The sequence below is a fragment of the Megalopta genalis genome, chromosome 2 (assembly GCF_051020955.1).
Source record: "Megalopta genalis isolate 19385.01 chromosome 2, iyMegGena1_principal, whole genome shotgun sequence".
In the NCBI taxonomy this organism is placed as follows: Eukaryota; Metazoa; Arthropoda; class Insecta; order Hymenoptera; family Halictidae; genus Megalopta; species Megalopta genalis.
The window spans coordinates 27,238,394-27,260,793 of record NC_135014.1 but is presented as its reverse complement, the minus strand read 5'-3'; the positions used below and the strand labels follow the sequence as shown (position 1 = coordinate 27,260,793).

The 22,400-nt window shown below is 42.9% G+C and overlaps 1 protein-coding gene and 1 long non-coding RNA gene across 10 annotated transcripts in view; one reads left to right on the top strand and one right to left on the bottom strand.

Annotated features, from left to right (window-relative positions):
• The window catches only part of nrm (neuromusculin), a 533,882-nt gene that overhangs the window by 227,927 nt on the left and 283,555 nt on the right, over positions 1 to 22,400 (top strand). The window lies entirely within an intron of this gene.
• The window catches only part of LOC143258837 (uncharacterized), a 165,110-nt gene continuing 156,004 nt past the window's right edge, over positions 13,295 to 22,400 (bottom strand). The window contains exon 2 of the long non-coding RNA XR_013032731.1: positions 13,295 to 15,353. This is a non-coding gene — a long non-coding RNA (uncharacterized LOC143258837). The remainder of the gene's footprint in view (positions 15,354 to 22,400) is intronic.

The window sequence follows — 22,400 nt, the reverse complement described above, 5'->3', positions numbered from 1 at the left end:
ATCGGCGTCGATCAAAACGCTCGTTAAATCTCGCTCGTTTCTATATTTTCCCGACTGACGGACATTCGTGGAGCAATACAGGCGATACGGAAATGTCGGCGTTCGAATCGCCGCGCTGAATTTCTCGAATCTCCGGACCGCTGCGGCGGCGATGATAATCCCGGCCGCGTAAAAATACGCGCGGACCGCGACGGCGTGAAATCAGAAAAGCAATCGCGCAACAAGCCGAATGAAAACCGTCTGCAATCGGCGGCCGTATCACGGTCGCGCAGAGAGAGAAAGAGAGAGAGAGCAGCGTATTCTCGCGCCTCGGTGTTCGGAGGGATGTACGGTTTCTGCAATCCGCAATTCCGTGAACGGCGTTCCCGCAGCCCCGCCCCGCGCAGAGGCCCGTTATGAATCGGATATTAATCGCGGCCAAACGATCAAGGATTGCAGTAATTCGTTTCGGGCCGTTATCAATCTATAACGAACGGAGCCCGGCCGCCCCGCGCTCCCCGATCAAACTGTCGCCGGATTACACCGGGCGCCATTGTGCCCGCGTAAAAAGGAACACTCTCCGCGAGGCTTTACGAGCGTTTTCCGCCACGGCTCTTTCGTTTTATTAAAAGCTAAGAGCGTACACCGATGTCTCGACATGGCCGCGTCGCTGTTTCCTTTTTCCGTTCCTCTTCCGCTGGCGCTTTCGCCCGCGCGCGCCCGTTCCTCTCTCTATCTCTCGCGTTTTTCGGCTCGATTTGCCTCTTTTTTTTCTCTCCGCCCCTCCCCCCTGCAGGGGGTTCTCGAGCGCATGGTAAGCTGATTGTAAGTTACGCGGCTCGCTCTGCGCCGCGAATTGATTGCTCTCCGCGAACCGGAGGGGAGAAAAAAGAATGAAACATCGGACAGTTCGCGGTTGTCGAGCACCCACCGGTGCACCGAGTTTATGGACACGTGGCTATCCGCCCGATCCCTAAGCGTGTAGCCGAGCGGCACTGGAACGTTTTATACGGCGACGTTGTAGGTAGTCGCGAAGCTCGCAGTTTCCACCGGTAACAAAACGGAATCGTAAGACGGTACCGCGCGCGGTGTCGGGCGTAGTCGAACGAATGGAGTCCGGCGACGTAAAAGTTTTAGCACGACGGGACGCGCCCGGGTTTATATTCCTCTTTGTCCGGTTGCGATAGATTTTTTTTCCACGACGCGAGGCTTGCGTTTAATAGGTTTCTTCGATCGAGCGCACTTTATTCTTCGCGGATTATACGAGCTTTTCTTGGCCCTTTGAACACGGATTTCGACGTAACGCCGAGCCACGGCGAATTGTTTCCAGCAAATATTTTTGGCAAACGGTTGTTCGAACGAAATTGATTTTGGTCGGGCAATTTATTGTGAGAATCGTCACAATTTTGTGAGCAATTATTCTGGCTATTTTACATTCGAATGATTCTTCGTTTGATCTTCGAATATTGTTCTTTATTTGTTGGTCGAGCAATTCGACGTTCGTTGTTCGAATCAGTTATTCAACGATTATAACAACAGTTATTCGTTGCTCGTAAGAAACAATTATAGCTATTTATTCATGATAATTTTGTTGCTCGAATAATTCTTCGGTTGTTATTCGAATAAATTCGAACAGAGATTGCAAAATCTTGTAAATGCGAATCCTGGAATGTACGACGACTTCATTTGAATAATTGGCGAAGAAGTTTAACGATGTTTAAACAACGGGAACACGTTCGTTGTTGATTGAGCTATGAAATGATTTTTCACGACGAGTAAACAATCGCAGCGTTTCGCAAAAATTCAATGGAGCTGTAGAATATCATCAGCAATGATTTCGTATATAATTTATTTAATGTGTAAATATTGAATATTGAATGTGTTAATATTAAATTATATTAAATATTAAATATGTTAATGTTAAATTATATTGATATTAAATATCAAATGTATAAACACGATTGCATAAAGTTCGAACGAACGTGCCGAACGCGCTCCGAATAAATAACGCGATCGTAGATATATATATGTACACACGTTTCGTTTTATCGCATTGTATGAATAATATAAACATTAGTATTTATAGAAAACTGCGAGAGTGTAGGAAGAATAAGGGCTACCACGGTACGGTTCACTTGTCGCCTTGCATTAGCAGTCAAGGACTTTTTACAGGCGGCTCGATATCATCTGTTCCGTTTTATTACAATAGAAGTGGGCTAACATTTCGCGCAGCAATCTATATATTCGCTAATGAACATTTTACATCGTGCATGGAATTGCACATTTATAATCCGGTTCCAAGTAGTTTGCTCACCGATGCTATCGTACCACCGCCGACTCGCGACCGTAGTTTGTCGATGAAACACGAACCTTTCTCCTAGCTTATTTACACGAATCACCGCCGTTCCCATGATCGGATAATGAATATTCGTACACTAATTTCTTCGTTCATTAAATTTCCTTCCGTATTGAAAATAGGATCGACGATCGAATGCGCACGAAGCCGATAATTTTGAACGGATTTAATAAATGAAGCAAATTCTCCCTAATTGACGCTCAGATTGTACGCTAAAGTGGACAGTTTGGGAAGAGGAGATACGGCTCGCTTTTATAGTTACCGGTTGTCGACAGTTATAAAAATTATAAAACATTATAAAAACGAGGCAATTGTAAAAACGAGCAGTTATAAAAATCGCAAGGCTCGAACAACCGTATCTTCTGTTCCCAAATTGTTCTTTTTTTTCTACAAGCTGAAGGAAAATTAGGGAGAATTTATTGTAATTTTACTGTAATTTTACTGTAAGTTTTTCTGTACAATTTGAGCGTCAATAAGACAGACTTCTCTGTACACCGAAATCATAGTTCTCGACGTTTCAATAATTCGTCGGTGTATTTACATTCTTGGCAACTTTCGAAGCTGCGCTGCATTTATTTATTATTCCACGATATTCAGACTGCATCCCAGGAAAATCGACGCAAACTTCGCCGTTCATGTAATCAAAGTTCGCGTACATGCTTATTTATGTACACAGGATACTCGTCGAATTCGAGCCCCTTCTACTGCTCGCGCCTTAATCCTGTTAAATTTTCAACTCGTTCGTCGAAAAAAAGAGAGCTCCCGCAGGCGGGAGCCGGAGTTTCCGTGCGCGTTCGTTTATTTAATTGTGGCTGATATTTAAATTATTTTTCACAGAGAGAGAGAGAGAGAGAGAAAACTCTCCCCGGCCGCAAAAGAAGTTTACGGATTAAGCCGGTTCTAATGAATGCATCGTTGACGATAACTGGTCTCGTTGTTTCGCGATGCACGCGCGATGCTCGCCGTTCGAGAGAACCGCGGATCGCAAATTGCAAAAAACGGATATACTATATAATCAGCGCTTTGACGAACAATAAACTTGGATTCCGGGGGGTTACGTACGCGGCAAGCATAAAGACATCAAAGCCGCGACGCGGTTTCGTTGTCATCCGTTTAACCGGCGGGATCGCTCTCCGAGACACAAAGAAACTTCTCATTTAAATAATCGTCCGACTGTCTCTGTAACCAGACTGCGGAATTTCGAGTTTCAATCGACTGCCGTCGCGAGAAATACAGCGAGTCGAGGTAGAGGTCGTGACTAAATTATGCAGGATTATATAGAAATTATGTGTGCTCAAAATTATGGTATTTCCGGGAACTATGAGGTTCCTCGGGTCATTCGAAGTAACTTTTTCCTCAGCGAAAATGCGATCGGCGGCTTCGTTTACGAGTTATTCGCGAAAAACACTGACCAATTAGAGGCGAGAGCTCAGCTGGCGTGGAGCGGCTGAGCCAGTGAGCGGAACTGGGCGTCGACCGCGCGTCGACTGGACCGCCTCGCGCTAACTGAGCTCTCGCCTCTCATTGGTCACTGCTTTTTCCTTAATAACTCGCGAACGAAGCCGCGGATTGCATTTTCGCTGAGGAAAAAGTTACTTCGAATCATCTCAGGAATGCTCCCCTGGATTGCGATACATTTTCGGGACAGTCTGTACATTTAGTGCCGCGTCAGCAGGACAGAAGTCGTGCGATCATCGATTAGCGATAGTTTAGCGATCGCCGTTGCCCGTATGTTACCGCGATTAGAATCGGATCGCCGTGGTTCTGTGAGTAATGAAGAGGAACGATATTATCTCGAAACAATGGGATTTATGATTGACCCGTCAAATCTGTAACACTGTACGAATGTTCCTATTCGGAAAACACAAAGTTTAAATGTCTGATAACAATATCATTTTATAACGATCGTTAGCATTGTAATTATACGAATTGTTCGTGTTGTTATTTCGAGAACAATGTTTTCAATGTTCGTCGATGAACATAAAGAATAATAAAAAATATACAGACTGGTTCCCACGGTTTTGGCCGACAGAATTTGCACCCAGTTTCGACGAAGCGACGAAGTCTGCGGGACAAGAATGAGTTATAGCTCGCTTCCGCGACGCTGCATGTGCGAAAGAGGTCCGACGGGTTCGGCAGATGTTGCTAAAAAGCGGAGACGGCCGATAGAAGGAGAGGGCGACTGTGTTCTAATTAAATCGCAGGAACTTGCATTCTGTACAACACCGTCGGTTCCACTGAATAGCTCAGCAGCTGCCTTTAAAAGTTCCGATAACTTCCGTTGTGGCCCACAATTCCATTTCATCTCCGTAATTGAAATGGCAAGTTAGTTCGACCTCAAAACAGCTTCCTTGTATTTTCGTAACGAAGAAGTTTGCGCCGCTATTAAATAACGCCTTAATGATCCGCGGCGATGGAACCGCCGCCCACGCCCCACGAGAAACCCGTTGAATTTTTCTTAGAGCGCCGAACCTTTCCGCGGCGAACTCCGAACTTCGTTGCCGCGAACCGAGCACCCGGACCATTTAATTCGTCTTAATTAAGTGGACGAACATGGGAGGCGTTTCGTTCCTCGAACGGTCACTCCCAATGCGCTTCGATCTTTTCTTTTTCTTACAGATCAATTTCACCCGAAAGCAGATCTTCGTTTTCACTTGCAGTTTTCACTTGATGAAATATGTCAAGTAATTGGACATTAACAGTCAAGCTTCGGTTAATTAGTAATGCACAAAATGGCGTAATATTTTTGAAAGGCTAGCCTCTCGATTAAAAAAAAGAAATCGATTTCTTATGCCATAATCTTATCTGCGGCACGGCTAATGAAATGTTAGTATTCGTTCTCAAAAATTGCTTCTATTTTTGTTAATTTTTATAATATAATAATATAATATATATAATAAATTTTATAATATAATATAATAATATAATAAAATTAATTCGAGTCGAGAACAGGTTTCCTCCGCAGCGTTGTTTATTCCTATTTCGCACAGCGTTGTAGAAAGGAATTGAATGCGCTAAAAAAAAGCTCATAACGAATTTAGTACGAAAAAATTAACTTCCGCCGCAAGAATGGATCATAATGGCTTTGTTGCAATGTTATAAATATACGATAATTAATAATTACATACAATGTACCAAGTTTCAGCGAAAATATCAAACGATCAGAGTGACGAGTCGAGTGAAAACAGCTCGGCGCGTTAAATAAATAAGAGCACGCTTGTCGATCGAGCGAGCAATCACGCTAATAGAAACATCGAGCTTAATAGGCGATGAGAACGACGCTTGGTCATTTATTCCGTTAGCTCGTCGGGTTCTACAACGTTTTTCACGATCTGAATTTCATAAAGGTGAGAGGTTAAGGTCCCTTAACGTCGCAGACTCGAAGGCTCCGCCGGTATCGAGAGCGAGGTCCCAACATGTTTGAATAACATGCGATTCGTAGGAGCCAGAAGCGCATCGAGAATGTCAACTACCCCTCTCTCCCGTATCGTAAACCCATCTTAAATCCATGGGAATGCCAGATTCGAACGAAGGGATTGAAGATTTACGGGGGCCGGTTTCCTCGAGATTAGGAACTTGCTGAACGTCCCTGAGCTGCATACCTGCATGTTATGCGCGACAGCAGTCTAGAAGCCGTACACCGGATCCAGAAAACCTGCTAGAACGATCCCCTGTAGCTTGTTTTATATTCCCGTACGCACTTGCGATAAACCAGCGGATTTTTGTGCCCGGAGATCTCGAAAAATAAGACGCGCTTCGGTCGATCGAATCTGAAACGCTCGTAGATTATTTTTCGTTCGCTCGAACGTACTCGCGATTAAGCTGTGAATCTAGTATATATATAGACAAAGTGTCCCAAAAATGTCTCGCAATCCGAAAGTGGCGGGTTCCTCGGATCATTTGAAGCAACTTTTTCCTTTACAAAAATTTTCTCCGAGGCACCGTTAACGAGTTATTAACGAAAAACAGTGACCAATGAGAGGCGAGCTCGGCTGGCGCGAGGCGACCGAGCCAATGAGCGGAACTGGGCTTCGCGCGCTGGTTGGCTGGGCCGCCTCGCGTCAGCCGTACTCGATTCTTATTGGTCACTGTTTTTCGTTAATAACTCGTTAACGGTGCGTCGGAGCACATTTTTGTAAAGGAAGAAGCTGCTTCGAATGATCCGAGGAACCCACCATTTTCGGATTGCGAGACATTTTTGGGACACCCTGTTTACGTACAACTTCCTTCGAATGTCGCCTTATCTTCGTTCGAAGCAGCGTTCGATCGCAGTTCATCGGCATTGTCCCGTAATTAAAAGCGCTCAAGTACGTTCGAGTGGCGAGACGACGGCCGCGTTTCGAGCCGTTCCAAAAATCGATGATCGAAAACCGATAACGTTGGCGGGCGTCGGCTAATTATAAGACCCGCGGAACGAGAAGCGACGCGGCCTGTCAAGCAGACACACCGGGCATTCAGGATTTTCGCCGGCGAACGTTCGCGAGCGATTCAATCATTGTGGGAAGTTCGACGTACTCCGGTAATTATTCGGGGTCAGAAGATCTTGTAAGTTCCTTGGGCAACCTTGGGCAAACCCGTCGAAAATCGCGAGAGCCTTTTATATCTCGCGAAAATCTTGCAAGCCTTGCAAGTTTTCCGAGCAACGCGGGAGTTTCCGGAAGTTCCGGCGGGGGAGGCATTGCTTTGAAGCGAGGCGAAAGTTGTCCGCGTCGTGCCCGGTCCCTTAAATAAGTAGCCGGGTATTTAGTTTATAATTAATGCGCACGAGCGACGTCTAATGACAAACGTACGAAGCGAATGAGCAATGGAGAACCGTAAATATCGAGTTCCCGTTCGCGTCGCGTCTACGCTCTCTAATTCAAATATTTCTGAATTTTCGAACCTCGACGCGAACTTTATAATTATTTGATAATTATTGTCGTCCGGGGATCGTGTTACCTTCGCGTTCCTGCTCGTTAAATGCCGGAGACGGTAGTGGATTGCTAGTGTCGTTTGAACAATTGGAAAATGCTTCGTTGGAAAATAATTTAGCGGTGGAAATATATTATTCTTCCATCTGTTGGATATAATATGTTATACAATATGTACATATATACATATAATTTATATATTATACAACTTTGCAATATAATTTATATACTACTATTTTTTGTATATTACTATTGCAATATAATTTATATATTATACAAAATATTTTATAATATATACACTGCATAATATTTTGTATAATGCATGCATCATATAATATTTTATATAATATATAAATTATATTACATATTGTACTATTGTGCTGTCTTAAGACGATATTAACATCCTTCAATTCTCCCAACACCTTCAATATTTATTTGTCAGTTAATACATGTTTCCGTGCACAAGATGCGCGGCATTGATTACGATCGTGCGACGATTTCCCTTTCGTCGCGCCTCGACAAGAGTAAAAATACCGATTTTCCGAAGGCGGGGCGCCGTTCGGTCGGTTCTTCATCGCGTGGAAAGCAGCGAGATAGCGTTCCGAGGCGAGAATTTCGCTTCGACTGTCCGAAATAAAAGAATTATCGGAACAGTTAGTCGGTGACTCGGGCCCGGCGGAAGGAGTGCACACAAAATAGGGACAACTTATTCTGCGGGGTGGTAAACAGCCGGGAAAACGACTCGCGAGATGCAAAAGAACTGCGATTCCTTTTGTCGTTCTTTCAGGGGGAGCGCCGCTCAGAGAGATCTCATTATAGCTAGACGTCCTCTCTTTCTCTCTCTCTCTCTCTCTCTCTCTCTCTCTCTCTCGGATCCTTTAATGACGCACTAATCCACGCTGGTCCGGCGACCGGAACGCAGGACAATGCGGCGCAAACAGCCGACGACTCTCTGTTCCCAATGTCCGTGTTCCCGATGCTGCCGTAGAATATCCAGTCGGTCGTCGGACTTGCCAAAAATCCTTTGAACTTCGTTATCAGTCGTTATGAAACGCCGTGCCGCCTCTTTCACCGGGACAGAGAGCCGTTTGATACCGGAACATCGGCCGGGGAATTTCGTGAAATGAAAAGTGTTCCTCCCAATCTCTGGTCCCTTTGACATTTTCCCGCGGCCCGGCCCCGGGCTCGGCGACAATTTTCACGCGATCGAACGTGATTATTAGACCACAGGCTCTTTATGCGATCCCGCATTTTCACTGGCGCCGCGCCGAATTCGCGGCTACCGGATTTTAACGACGCTTTGCTACCTTGGAACACGGTGAAATATTTTCGAAGATGTTTCGTTCGATGCCGAGCGATTTTACTCCGGTTTTCAGCGATTTTATGCGTTTTACGGGATTGTTGTTTATGATTTCGCGTGAACGAATGTTTAATTTCGTCTGCGAAAGCATTATTTTTAAACGAAGGCATCTCTTGTCTTTCATTGGAATCGGGTGTCGCTTTTAATAAAAATTGAGATAAATAATTGACATAGAAAGATGACAGAAGATCTGGCGATGATTTTGACGGGAAGCATAACTTTTTGTAAATGATCATTACGTTTTCATCTAAATTAAATACAGTAACGATCTCTCTCTCTCTCTCTCTCTCTCTCTCTAATTAACGTTGCCGTATAAATCTTCGAATATTTTGTAACTGCTCGAAGTTTCGCAATTTAGCCCTCGGATTTGTATACATTTTTAGCTTATGAAATATGTCAGGAAACGATGGAACATCAAATTTGATGTAACTCGGTTTCATATTTCATATTCCCAAACTGTTATTACCCCGGGGGAATAAAGTTCTACTTTCCTTCCACATTCTTGAGATTTGACTATGAAAAGAGGATTTGCATAATGAAAATATCCTCCTGCTGTATCTGCAAGTTTCGCGGCGTGGAATACGCGGCGTGTAATTAGTACCGTTTCATTGCGTATGAAAAATACGATTGTAAAATTATTACTTTATTAACCGGAAATCTCGTCGAATTAGAGAAGAAAGACAAATGCATAGTAATCATCGATCTGAACAAACTATTCGATGATTCTATTTCGCGTGAAATACATTTTCGAGAAATGAAAATTAATTAATAAACGATTCGAACGAGCATCGAGTAAAAAACTGTTAAGTTATATGCGATTAATATACTGCGAATTATTAAACAAGATAAAAATCATCAGCATCGATTGCAGATCGTTTCTAGTCTCGATAATTTTAATTGCAACGATATCCTTAAATTATTCTGCTGTTTTTGATATCTGCTAATTCGCCTATTCGTATCGCGAGTGCATCGAGTCCATTATTAATGCATTATTAAAATCATATAGTTGCTAGGATTGCTTAATCTTTACTATAAACACGGTGATTGCTGCGCGATCACCTTCGAACCTCGCTAAAATACATCGAAAGCCTAATTCGCTTAGAAGAAGCGATCGCGCGCCGGTAGGTCGAAAGGCGTAGTTAAATAATTCGCCTGATATAATTAGCTGCAATTTCTAGACCAACATGAAATATCTGGGAGCTTGGTTGAGGCCGCGATTGATGTCGGCTGTCCATCCGATCCCCTGATTATGTGGAACCGTGAATATTGACATTTTCTGTCAATATTAGCGCAAGTACGTTTTGTGATTACAGCCGAGGTTATTAAGCAGTGACTCGGTAATTGGATAGTCTTTTCGAAATGGAACCCGAACCCGGCCGGGCAGAGGTGCGCTGCGGAGAGGGTGGAGGAGGGAGGAGTTAATGCTATCAGTTTCGCTGAAACATATTTTAGCGCAGCTAAAGTCGATTCCATTACTCCACCCTCTCCGGCCGGCTCCAAATACATATTTTCTACGTGTCCTTCCGTGCCCGGAATGGAACGGGAGGCGAAAGGACGAGGGTGGGAGGGGGGAAAGGGAAAAGAAAAAACGAGGTAAAAATGAGGAAAGTTAAAAGTCACGCAGAGCCAAGCCGGCGCGGCGCTTTTCCACGTAACAAATGCGTGCACGTCAGGCGAAAATCTCGGCGATAGATAAATTGGCGAATTTACAGCGTGTCACTTAAATCACGCAGCCTATGATTTACTCGTAATCTTCGTATAATACATTTATGTTCCATAGTTTATCGTCTGCCCTCGCGGCGATAGATCAAGGCCCCGGCGCTAAATTGTTTTTTCGAGCGGGACACGCGGAACGGGAGAAATCAAAATTCAACGGATCGTCGAGATCGCGACGAGACTATATTTTTACATAAATTATATATGTATAATATAATGTAATATAATATAATTATCAGATAAAAATTGAACGTGCGCAGAGGAATGCGATGCCTCGCATCTTCGTTAATCGCCGAGGTCCGCGCGTTTTTTCGTTTTCTCGTCGATCCGTTGCAGTGCAACCGCGATTCTGTTCTTTCAGGATGCTATTTTGAACTAAAAAGAGGAAAGAAAAGTGACGATGAACGCCTGTCAAAATAATCCGCCGAATATAATAATCGTCATTAATAACATAACTTTCGATACGAATATTTTCTACCCAAAAAGTATGAGCCGCCTGCTTCAAGATCGAAAGACTAATTACATTCGATTAAGCTTTGTAAAATCCTGCAGATGTCGCTCGCTTTCCCGAACATATATCCAGCCTCCTTCCAGAACACCGAATTGTATTTTTATCTTTCCTATCTTGCACGCTGCTATCGCGGCACCGAAAAGAAAACTGATCTAGCCGCTGCATCCAGGCCGATGAATTACCGCGTATAAATCTTATTTCCCGCGTCTTTGTTCGTGCTCGGAGCGCGATTCGGCGGGAATTCGGTAAACGTTGCTTAAAATTCATCGATGTCAAGTTTAAACACCGCGACGGAATTTATTGGACAATAGTTAATCAGAAGCGACCGAAGCCCCGTCCTGCTCGTTTTTTGCCGCGCCCCAGTCCCGGCGCGGCGCGGCGCGACGCGGCGCAATCGGCGAAGAATGGATTAATGCCGGAATATTTCATGAACGGGACCAAGTATCGGGCCAATGAAGAACTGGAAAAGGTCACCGCCGGATATCTAAAAAGTCTACGGTCGACTGAGTGGATATGAAATATTTACGCCGGTTCCGCGGAAAACTTCTTAGGTCGGTTCCGAGTGAATGAGCCTACTCGCGGCGAGCAGAGTGGGCCCCCCGATAAAGGTCCATTGTTAGACTCGATACGAAACCGGGATCTCGTGCGATACATTGTTCGCGAGAAAACGGGATCAATGAAAGGACGTGTCTCGCGAGAAATATTGACAGAGAAACCTGCCGAGGCCACCAATCTTATCCGGCTTTGTTCTTGTCCGCGCGGACACGATATCGCAACGTTAATAACACAACGGCGTGATTCAATGTTTAATAGGAGAGAACGATATTACACTTGAGAAACGTTGATCACTGACGCAGAAAAAAAAGCTGCGTCGCCATTGTGTCGCGGCTATCCTTAACTATACCGCTGCGATAAGTATTAGATCCTTTTTGGATAATCGATTAGCTGTGTTCATATATTATTATATCATTATTATATATTATTCTATTATATATTATATATTATTATATATTATTCTCTCTCTATTATATATTATATATTATTATATATTATTCTCTCTCTATTATATATTATATATTATTATATATTATTCTCTCTCTCTATTATATATTATATATTATTATATATTATTCTCTCTCTCTCTCTCTATGATATTATTATTCTTTTTCTTTTGTACAAATTCTAACAAACGCAGCAGCGAAATTCGCATCGTTCCCACAGTTTTGGAAACGTTTTTTGTGCGCTCTGAAAAAGAGGCGCCACGCAGCAAATTGGTTGGATTGTTCCGACTAACATTTCTATTCGTTCATTTTATTTTATCATTTTATCAATGCGTTTTCATTCTACCAATGCGGGAAACAACGAGTGTAAGCGAGAAAGGAAGATCACGTTTCCACGCGGCACAGATGCGAAGAGCAACGGCCGTAATTGTACAGAAAATGCTATCCGAGAAGAATTTAAAAATATATGCGAGATATTTTGTGCTCTGGTTGCGTCCGACATCTAAGAATTTTCAGTTTACCGGGCTACCGGCATTCTCGGTGAACAAAAGAAATTTGTATTACGCACGGAAGCTCTATTATCTCGTAAATAAGTACCTTCTTCGTAGAATAATAGCTGGTTGTTATTATAAAAATGCTCTAATTGATTTTGCATCGTTTCATCCTCTCTCAACAGCCGGTTTAAATTATTAATTATTCTTACCAAGCTCGACGATCAATCATGACCCCCTCCCCCCCCCCCCCTAAAAAAGAAACAGATTGAAAAATATGTATAAGAAAATTGGTAAATAAGAGCTTGAATAGGTTTGATCACGACTGTCATAAAATCGTCGAAAGCGTCCACCGTGCAAGTCGAATGAATAAAAAGTGTCCAGGACATTTCAAGAATTGTTAAAAATTCGCGAAGGAGTTAATGCGACGCGTAGAAAATATTTCGGACGTTTCCCGAAAGCGGGAGAGGCGAGCGGAACGGCGAAGAAATTTGTGTCCCGTAACACGTGTGTCGAAATGATCAGTGGAAAATTAATTGCCTTTTAATGTCTCCTAGCAGCGGGCCACCGGGACACGAAATAATTGACGGTGGAGCGACGCTCTCAAATTGATATCGTGTCAGCGGAAAGAAATGGAACGCGTTAATTACAAATTTCGAGGGGGGTGAGGGGAGGGGGAGCGCGGTCGCCGCGCTAATTGTTTCAATTCGGAGAAAAAGCCAACCGGGCACGTGTACCGGCCAATTTCATACCGAATTAGCGGTGTTTCACTTTCGAATAATGTCCGGCCGAATCTATTCGCGGCGGTACGCGAAGCGGCGAATTAATGAAACAAATTGGAGGAACGTAAGAACTTTCGGTATTCCAATTCCGGTATTTACGATCGATCTGTTTGCGCGGAAACATTTATGGACGACGAATGAAATATCAAACGCGGCGTCAGCCGTGTTTGAAGAGATGCTATCAAATATTTCCCTTCGTAATATATTTATTGGATCGATTACGTTTCAATCGTGACAGGCATCGCCGATGTTATCGTACAAAATGCATTATCTTACGCAAAGAATAGATGCCGCGCGCAATTTAGCGCATGGCATCGTGTGCAAACATTTCCGCAGAAGTATCACCGAACAGCACTTTTATCGACAATTAACTTCGGGACGTTGATTAAAAATTCGCGTCGCTCTCGTTTCGATTATCAAAACAATGTACGAAAGAAATGCAATTTACTCGCATCGATTTCTTTTCTGTGAAATGCTGTGAAATTCTTCTTCCACGCGATAGATTGCTTCTGTTCATCGACGATCAGCATGATCGATTAATATTAGCGGATAATTGCCGACGTTTATTAGTAATTACCCGACGAACGGGTGTTAATTATGGACGTCGAACATTCGTTGCCGGACGGCCAGTGAAACAGAGGTACTTCCCGAAAATGAACTTTAACAAAGTGCGGGTAATTAGAGGTATTATAGCATCGCCTAACAAAATCTTTTAATCTGGTAATTAAACTTGCACGGCGCAACGTAATGGCGGCGCTGTTCGGTCATTTCCGCTGTAATAAAAAGGCTAATTAAGCCTTTCTTCCTCGTTTATCACCAGAAAACAGATGAAGTCCCAGCTTATCACGTGTATTCTATTTATTTACAAGTAGTCCGCCTTCATGGTCGCGCTTTCTCTTTAATAGCTCGTAAGAACGTGACACGAAACTAATTATATTTGACTAACATGTACGAAGATTCAGCCGCGATTCGCGCGAATACGTTACAGTTTATGCAATTACTAACATTCTAATTCGATAATGACGTACGCATTTATTTTTCTCTCTCGTTAATTTAGCTCATTTTTTCTGCACTTTGTTCCATTATTCGCAGGCAACACTTATCTCATTGCATTTCACACTGCGAGCCCTTTTTCTATAAATTAGATGAAAACGTAAGCCATATTTTCACTAAATTTCTTTGCCAATTTATTGCAAATTATTCAACGTATTTAAATACTCGACAAGTTATATGCAGCTCTTATAAATTAGATGAAAACGTAAGCCATATTTTCACTAAATTTCTTTGCCAATTTATTGCAAATTATTCAACGTATTTAAATACTCGACAAGTTATATGCAGCTCTTATAAATTAGATGAAAACGTAAGTCATATTTTCACTAAATTCGTTTGCCAATTTATTGCAAATTATTCAACAAGTTATACGCAGCTCTTGCATCTTGCAAGCGATGCGACAAATTTTTATCTCGCATGAAGATCCGCTGGTCGCGAGTAATCGAGAAACAAACGAGAATCTCGTGGAAAATGAAAAATTATCGAATGACAAACAAACGCGAATAAGTGAGCTGGTCGTTCTCGGTTAACAAGTTGAAATCCTATTGCGAACGGCGCGTCGCGTCGACGTATTTTCGAAATGGCAGATTTTATTAATTAAACGGTATAACCGGTAAACAATCCCGAAACACTTTTCGGCAATCCCGTTTCATTTGATCCTCGCTAACAGCGGCTCGAGAGACACAGAATGGCAGGATTATTGTTTCCCTGTGACCCCGTAGTTCGTCAATATTCGCGATTTAGGCCGAGTGAATTGGAGTGCACTCTGAAGGGCAGGGACGCCGAGTTGATTGCACGTGATACATCCTATAATAATCGCATCATTCCGAAGCGACTGTACTATTATTTGGGTTCAGTGATCACGCATGTGAGTACGCGTAACGTTCCGAGTATTCAACACGGTTTTCGCATCCTGTAATACGCTCGCGTTTAGGCCCGAATCCGCGTCGCTTATAATTGATATCGCGAGATCATTATGCGGAAATCCGGCGCAGCTTTGCTTCCCCTCCCGCGACTTCCCGAAGAAAAGAATCTCCATCTATTTCCATCCACCGGATGCAGTTCGCGTTAGGCTCGCCAGAAAGTTCGCGCGGTTTTCGACGATTCCTGCGGTTAGGCGTCCCAAGATGCAACTTAATTTCGGTTGCTGCTTGTCCGAAGCGGATAAAAGCTCGACAGCTGCGACGCTTTCACCTGAAATCATATCGAAAGATTTTCGCATTTTAGTAGATTCTGCTGAGATATGATATCGTAATTATGTCTCGACTTCGTTCAGGAAACAATTAATTTCGGAAAATCCTGCGACATTTATTAATCGTTGTCTGAAAGAAATGGAAATAATAAGGCATGATCGGACATGCCAAGAAATCTTTTTACCTAGAACTTCGAAGAAGCGATTTAAAAAAAGATCCTCGATATCGGAGAAGACAGAATGATCGATTTTTTCCCGAAATTTTGTATGCGGTTTGTTAGAGAAAATGAAACAAAAATTGACTGTTTCATTTTTACTTTTCCAGTGAATATAAAGTGATAAAATTGGTATAATTGTATCAAATAAACCGTCGAATGATATATCATCGAGTTAATCGGACTATCCGTGATTGAATTTCACCTAAATGTTCATTACACGTTGACGCTTTCGTCGTTTTTCTTACAACATTTGCAAGCGTCTTCGGTACGTCTTCACACACGTGTTTAAAATGTGAATGCACGAAATCCGGGCGAATTTTTTTTAGGGAACGAATTAAGAACTTTCGGGGACAGAACTTTTGTTGGCCCAATTGCGAGAAGAAGGGTTCCGTTGAAGCAGAAATACTTTAAAAAACTGAAAGTTCCTTTTTCTCTTGTGTGTTTTTTTTTATTCGAGCGCCCTTAAACCTCTTTTGTTCCAAGCATGGTATGAAGCTTATTTCGCAAAAAAATCATGAGTAAACCGTTCTCATTATAACCGGCGTGGAAATATTATTAGAACACGGGAGAGAGAAAAGTTTCGTCAGTCTGAAACTCTTCTTGAAAAATACGAAATGGTCTTGATACTTGAATTTCCTCGGGAATTTTTCCTCTCCCCGTGCTAAGAGCGATAGAAATTGGCTGCTTTTCGACATTAGTCCGTTGAAAACCAATTAAAGCAACGTTCTAATTAACTTTCTGTTTGCGGCACATTAAAAAGGAAGCGGATTTACGAAAAAGTGCGGCCGGGAAGCTGTTTTTCAATTAGAACTTTTCGTTGCTGCCCCCGCTCTGACAGGGTTTTGCTTATTGAAAGCATAACGTCGGCATGATTTTTCGTGACCCACGATCCACTTTATTTTGCTTCTCAAATATTTCTTTCGTTCGCCTGAATTATATTTTTCCTTCTCAATATAATTTATTTCACGAGAATGTGCCCATTCTCGGTTCCATTTGCGCCAAATCTTTTATCGTTAAAAATTTCTCAGCATCCTCGAAAATGGGATTTCAATGTGCCTTGGATCTGCGTTTATCTATTATTTCCTGGAATTTCAATATTGTCGCGTTTACTTTCGCAGAGAGGGTTATATTTGGATCTACATTTATCTATTATTTCCTGGAATTTCAATATCGTCGCGTTTACTTTCGCAAACGGTTATATTTCGGTGTCCGCGTAACTCGTTCTGCAAATCACTGATTAGAACGTGAATTACACGTTCGCCGATTGATACAAGCTCGCGCGACGCTTAAATCGACGAAGCAGAAACTTGCAAACGTATTAATGCGAAGCGCACACAATCCGCGATATAGCTTTTTGATCGAACCGACGCGTGCACGCCACAGTTGCGACCGTTTTATAATTTATTGAAATGGAGTTCGCAGCGTATTAGTGGCGGAAGTTGTTCAAATAAACACGTCCAGCAGCATTAACAAATAAATCTCCAACCTGTGCATTTAATCGGTCGACCCCGCGATCGATAACACTCCCGGAAGAAGAAGAGCACAAGTAAATCCGGATTACACGAACGAAAACAAAAAAAAAAGAAAAAAGAAGGACTGCTTCTCGCTCGATATTTTCCATCGATAAACACTTCCGCGAGAAGTGGCAACGCGATGTTGAAATTTTAATTAAGCGAAACTTCAAGTCGTCGGCTCGGACATTTATAGCACCCGGGGAAAAAAGCAATCGCCGAAGGTCGGAGAATTAAGCCCATCAAAAGGTAACAGTCGGTGACTTTTATAAATGTCAGCTTTGTCCGACGGCTTGTAAAAAAATCGTTTTTCTTCTCTTTTTCCAGTTTCCCGCAGTTCCAATCGATTTATTAACATTGCAGCTGAATTCCTGAACTCCTCGCTGGGCACTTTAAAGCCGTGCCCCGAGGTGAATGCGACTTTTTCGAAGCAGCTTTCTCCGACTATCGACGATCGCGGTGTTTTAATAATTAATCGGTGCACTGCGTATCTTTTCGCGAAATAAATCATTTAAATGATACCAATACGCGTTGAGAATCAGCATCCGGGTGCAATTCTGCATCGGCCGACTGCGCAAAGCAAACATTTTCCAAGACTTCTGTCTCAAGAACCAGAAATATCAAATAAAAATATGTTTATCCTGGAATTTTCATAAATCACGAACGGTGCACGAATGTTCTTCAATTTTGTCGATGTCCTCGCCGTTTAACTTGTTCAGTTTTCTCACAAATACGCGAAATGCTCTTGTCCAGTTGATTCCATCGAAATTCTTCGATCAAATGAAAGCATTCCGAGTCAATCGGCAGAAACAGAAATGACGAATTAAAACTACGTTCCTCCAATTTGCGGCTTTAACAAGTCGAACAATAACGCAGAAATGTTCGTCGACGTTCGCAGCAACGTCGTCGCAGCTCCGCGTTCGAGTTTATCGTAAGTACATAAAATTCTCGATTTAATTAATTCGTTGCCGCCGTTCGCGCGACGCATAAAACACGAGATCGAGCAATTTTCGGCGAAACCACCTGAAAATCGGAGGTTCCGCGTTCATACGAAGCCGCGAACTGTTTATTGGCCGCGCGCGTAAAGTCCATCGGAAAGGGCCTCGCTCCGATAGCCAATATTTAATATCGTATATTCATTTACGCTTTGCTCTTAAAGCGTCGATTTCCGGCTGGCAGCGGCCGTACACGATCGGAAGTAATTTTTCATCGAATCGACGCCAGTCAAGCAAACGCGTCGACGACTGGTAGGGTGTTCGGTTTTAACGTGATTGTTTCCCTCGCCGGCGTGGCTCGGTTTGCTGATGCTACTGCGGTCGCGAAATCCATACGCATAATTGCGTTGACGTCCCCGCGCGCTTCGAACATTTACAATGTCACCGGCGGGAGAATGGATATTGCTGTTGCGACTGTCCCGTCGTGCAAATCAAATTTACAGCATTCTGCGGTTTGAGCGGAATGGATTTCTGAAAGACTTAATAGGGATTGACGTGTTTTCTGAAAGAGCTGCGGGACCTCCAATGCTACGGCGTTTATTCGATAGTCGCCGGCGAACGTCGCTCGCAATTTAGAGAAATTCCGGATTCGCGCGGTATTATCAAGCATTATCCGATTCGATTTATATTGCGAGTAGAACTGATTAATCGATTACTTCGTTATCTCGTTCATTTTAGAAATGAGAAGTGGTATCGTGGTAAATAACTATGATGTCGGGGATATTTAGCAAATTGTAATAACAAAGTCTGAAAATTGTCGAGGAATTTGAAGCATTTTTTTGAATTGGTGTCACATCTTTTTTGCTTCTGTAATATTCGTGTATTTATTTTTCATAATGTTATATTATATAGTAATTTTCTAAATTGGTGTCACATTTTTTTGCTTTCGTAATATTCGTGTATTTATTTTTAATAATGTTGTATTATATAGTAATTTTTTAAATTGGTGTCACATTTTTTTTGCTTTCGTAATGCTCGCGTATTTATTTTTAATAATGTTATATTATACAGTAATTGTTTAAATTGGTGCCACATTTTTTGCTTCTGTAATATTCGTGTATTTATTTCTAATAACGTTATATCATATAGTATCGTAATTGATTTCGAACAGAAATTGAAACTGTAATAGAAAATTATTCTTTAAAATTGCCATAAGCCACGAAGTCAACATTGTTGTCCACAAGATTCGGTAATAACGTGTTGGAGAATGCGTGTGGCCGTGTAACATTTCGGCAGACCTTTCCGGAATTATCAATATGCGTGGAACGTTATGCCGTCATTTCTTTATTAAATTCCTTTCCACTGGATATGTGGGATGCTGTGTCTAAGGGTGTTCTCTATTATCGTTAACTCGGAGATTGTGTACATTTCCCGCATTTGCGATCCTATCGCGTATTATGAAATGCACGGTGAAGAACGACGAGGCAATTTTTGTATCTAGATATACGATGATTCGCAGCGAAATTTGAGTGATTCTAATTTGATTCCACTGTGTTCAGACAAATTCAGCGAATTCATAATTAATTGCTCGCGATAAATTCAACATGGAGCACAATAAAATCATAATAAAGTGTTCACAATAAATTCGCAATAAATTGTGCGCAATAAAATCGTAATAAAGTGTTCACAATAAATTCATAAAAATAAATTGTGCACAATAAAATCATAATAAAGTGTTCGTAATAAATTCGTAATATATTCATAACAAATTGTTCGCAAGAAATTCGTAATAAATGACGATATATATACTTATTCGCAGATACAGTCCTCTCATAACTAAATATATTATCGTCGCTGTTACATTTCTTGGCTTCCTTTAACCCTTCTGCTGTCATCGGAACACCGATCACCAAATTATAATTTCATAATTTAACATAAACAGCCGACGATAACTTGAGACGACGACCGTGCGCAAAAATCATTTCGAACGTTGTCGCCGCATCGAATCGCGCGCGGCCCGCATAAATTTCCGCGGCGTACAGCCGGGCGATATGGAAATCTATCGGCGCTGATTCCAGGCGGCGCGTGAAAATTTCGTAAAAACGTTAGCCAACGCGACGCTTCTAAAACGGCGCGGCGGAAACAAATTTTATAGACGGGCGATACACGCGTATATTTAACGTTAATTCGAGTCGCGCGGCGGACGAACGATAAATAATGGTCACGTACGCATAAAATGTCGCGGAAAAAATTGCAGGATGAAAGCGCGTAAATTTGAAGCCGTCCGAGGGGAAGAGCGCAGATAAAAATGATAAACGCGTACGCGGGCCGCGTAATAAAAACGAAATTTGTAGGACGCGTGAGTGTTACGTCAGCGTGGAAACGGATGTTCAAGCAACGGCCCTCCGCCCCCTGCCTTTAATTTCCGCGCGATATTAATTACCAAGCAAATGTAGAAATAACACGTGCTGCTCGCTCTCCCTCCGGTTAGTATCTTGCCGTATCTTCCAACCAACGACACCGCAACCCAGTTCAAAATTGTTATTGTATATTACTCGAAACGTTTCTGTACAACATCCCCCAACGGTGGTACTGATAATCTCTGGATCAGTATTACGCGTTTAGGCTAGATTCGTAGCAGATGCCGCGAAACTTTCGTGTTTGATTGGTTGTATTTGAACCGTTGATTCGATTCGAAGTACAGTAATGTCTCTCTAATTGACGCTCAGTTTGTCCACAAAAATGGACAATTTAGAGAGAGGAGATACGATTATGCGAGCGTTGCGGCTCATTTTCAGAGATACCGATGTCAGTTTCCTGATTAAATAATGGAATTTAGGTCGATTTTGATCCAAAATGTTATCTCAATCATAAGTTAATTTATATATACAGGGTGTCCCAAAAATGTCTCGCAATCCGAAAATAGGGGATTCCTGAGGTGATTTGAAGCAACTTTTCCCTTAGCGAAAATGCGATCCGTGGCTTCGTTTACGAGTTATTATCGAAAAACAGTGACCAATTAGAGGCGAGATCATTTGGCGCAAGACAACCGTGCCAATGAGCGGAACTGGGCTCCGTGCACTCGTTGGCTGGGCCGCCGCGCGCCAGCCGAGCTCGCCTCTCATTGGTCAGAGTTTTTCGTTAATAACTCGTAAACGGAACCTCGGATTGCATTTTCGCTAAGGAAAAAGTTGCTTCAAATGACCTCAGGAACCTGCCATTTCCGGATTGCGAGACATTTTTGGGACACCTTGCATATATATTTTTGTATTTTTATATTTTTTATGGCCTGCTTCCAAAATTGTTCAAATTATAAAAGGGCTTATAAAAGGGCAAAAAAGCTCACAGTGGAAAAATCGTCGCGTCCGCGATATTATTGCGTGGTCCGGAACCTTTTGAACACCCGGTACAGCAGTCTCGTGGCGTTCCTTCGCCAACCGACGAGATTCTGCTCCGCCGATGTATCAAATTTCCGACGCGGATCGGCCGCGCATATGATGCGTGAAGCCGTAACGGTGCCCGGTTAGCGTACGATCCTCGAAGCGGAGGCGCGACGACGCAGGATGACCGGCTTTTCCGTGGGAACGAATCCGGCCGGGAGCCCGCGACCCGCCCGAGAAATATCGCTTTATTTCGGAGCGGAGCCAACGGATATTGCGGACCGTTTACCGGTCGACAAGCCGCCGTTAACCTTTATCTTATTGACGGCGGAGCGAGCGGAAAAAAAGAAGGAAGGGACCCGGGGAAAACGAGGACTCGATACACCCCGCACCGGAGGCTGAAATATTCTTTCAGCCCGAATCCCGCCGGTCGCCGGGCTAACGGCATTAGATCCTCTCCTTTCCGACGTTTTTTCGTCTATTTCGGGGACAGGGGCTTGCCGGCGAATTAATTGATTAAGCTACAACGGCAACGCGGGCCTGGCTGTCACCGGAGAAGATTGGTCATTGTTGTTCGCGGGAATTACAGTTATTGCTCCCAGAAATGTCCGGTGGTCGGAATTGAAAGCGGCGAATCCGAGAATACTAAGTCGCGATTCTTCGAGCTTCGCGGCTCGTTTTTATGGAAACCCGAGGTTAAAGGCAGAAAAAAGGCGGCGGACTGCGTGCCTTTTCTATTTCTAATTTTTTGCCACGATTCGAAGGCAATTCGGAGGCTACGTGACGCGATTCGAAGGCAATTCAGAGGCAATTCGAAGATCACGTGCCACGATTCGAAGGCAATTCGAAGACAATTCGAAGACAATTCGAAGGTAATTCGAAGGCAATTCGAAGATCACATGACACGATTTGAAGGCAATTCGGAGGCAATTCGAAGACCATATGCCACGATTCGAAGGCAAATCAAAGAGCACATGCCACGATTCGATGGCAATTCGAAGACAA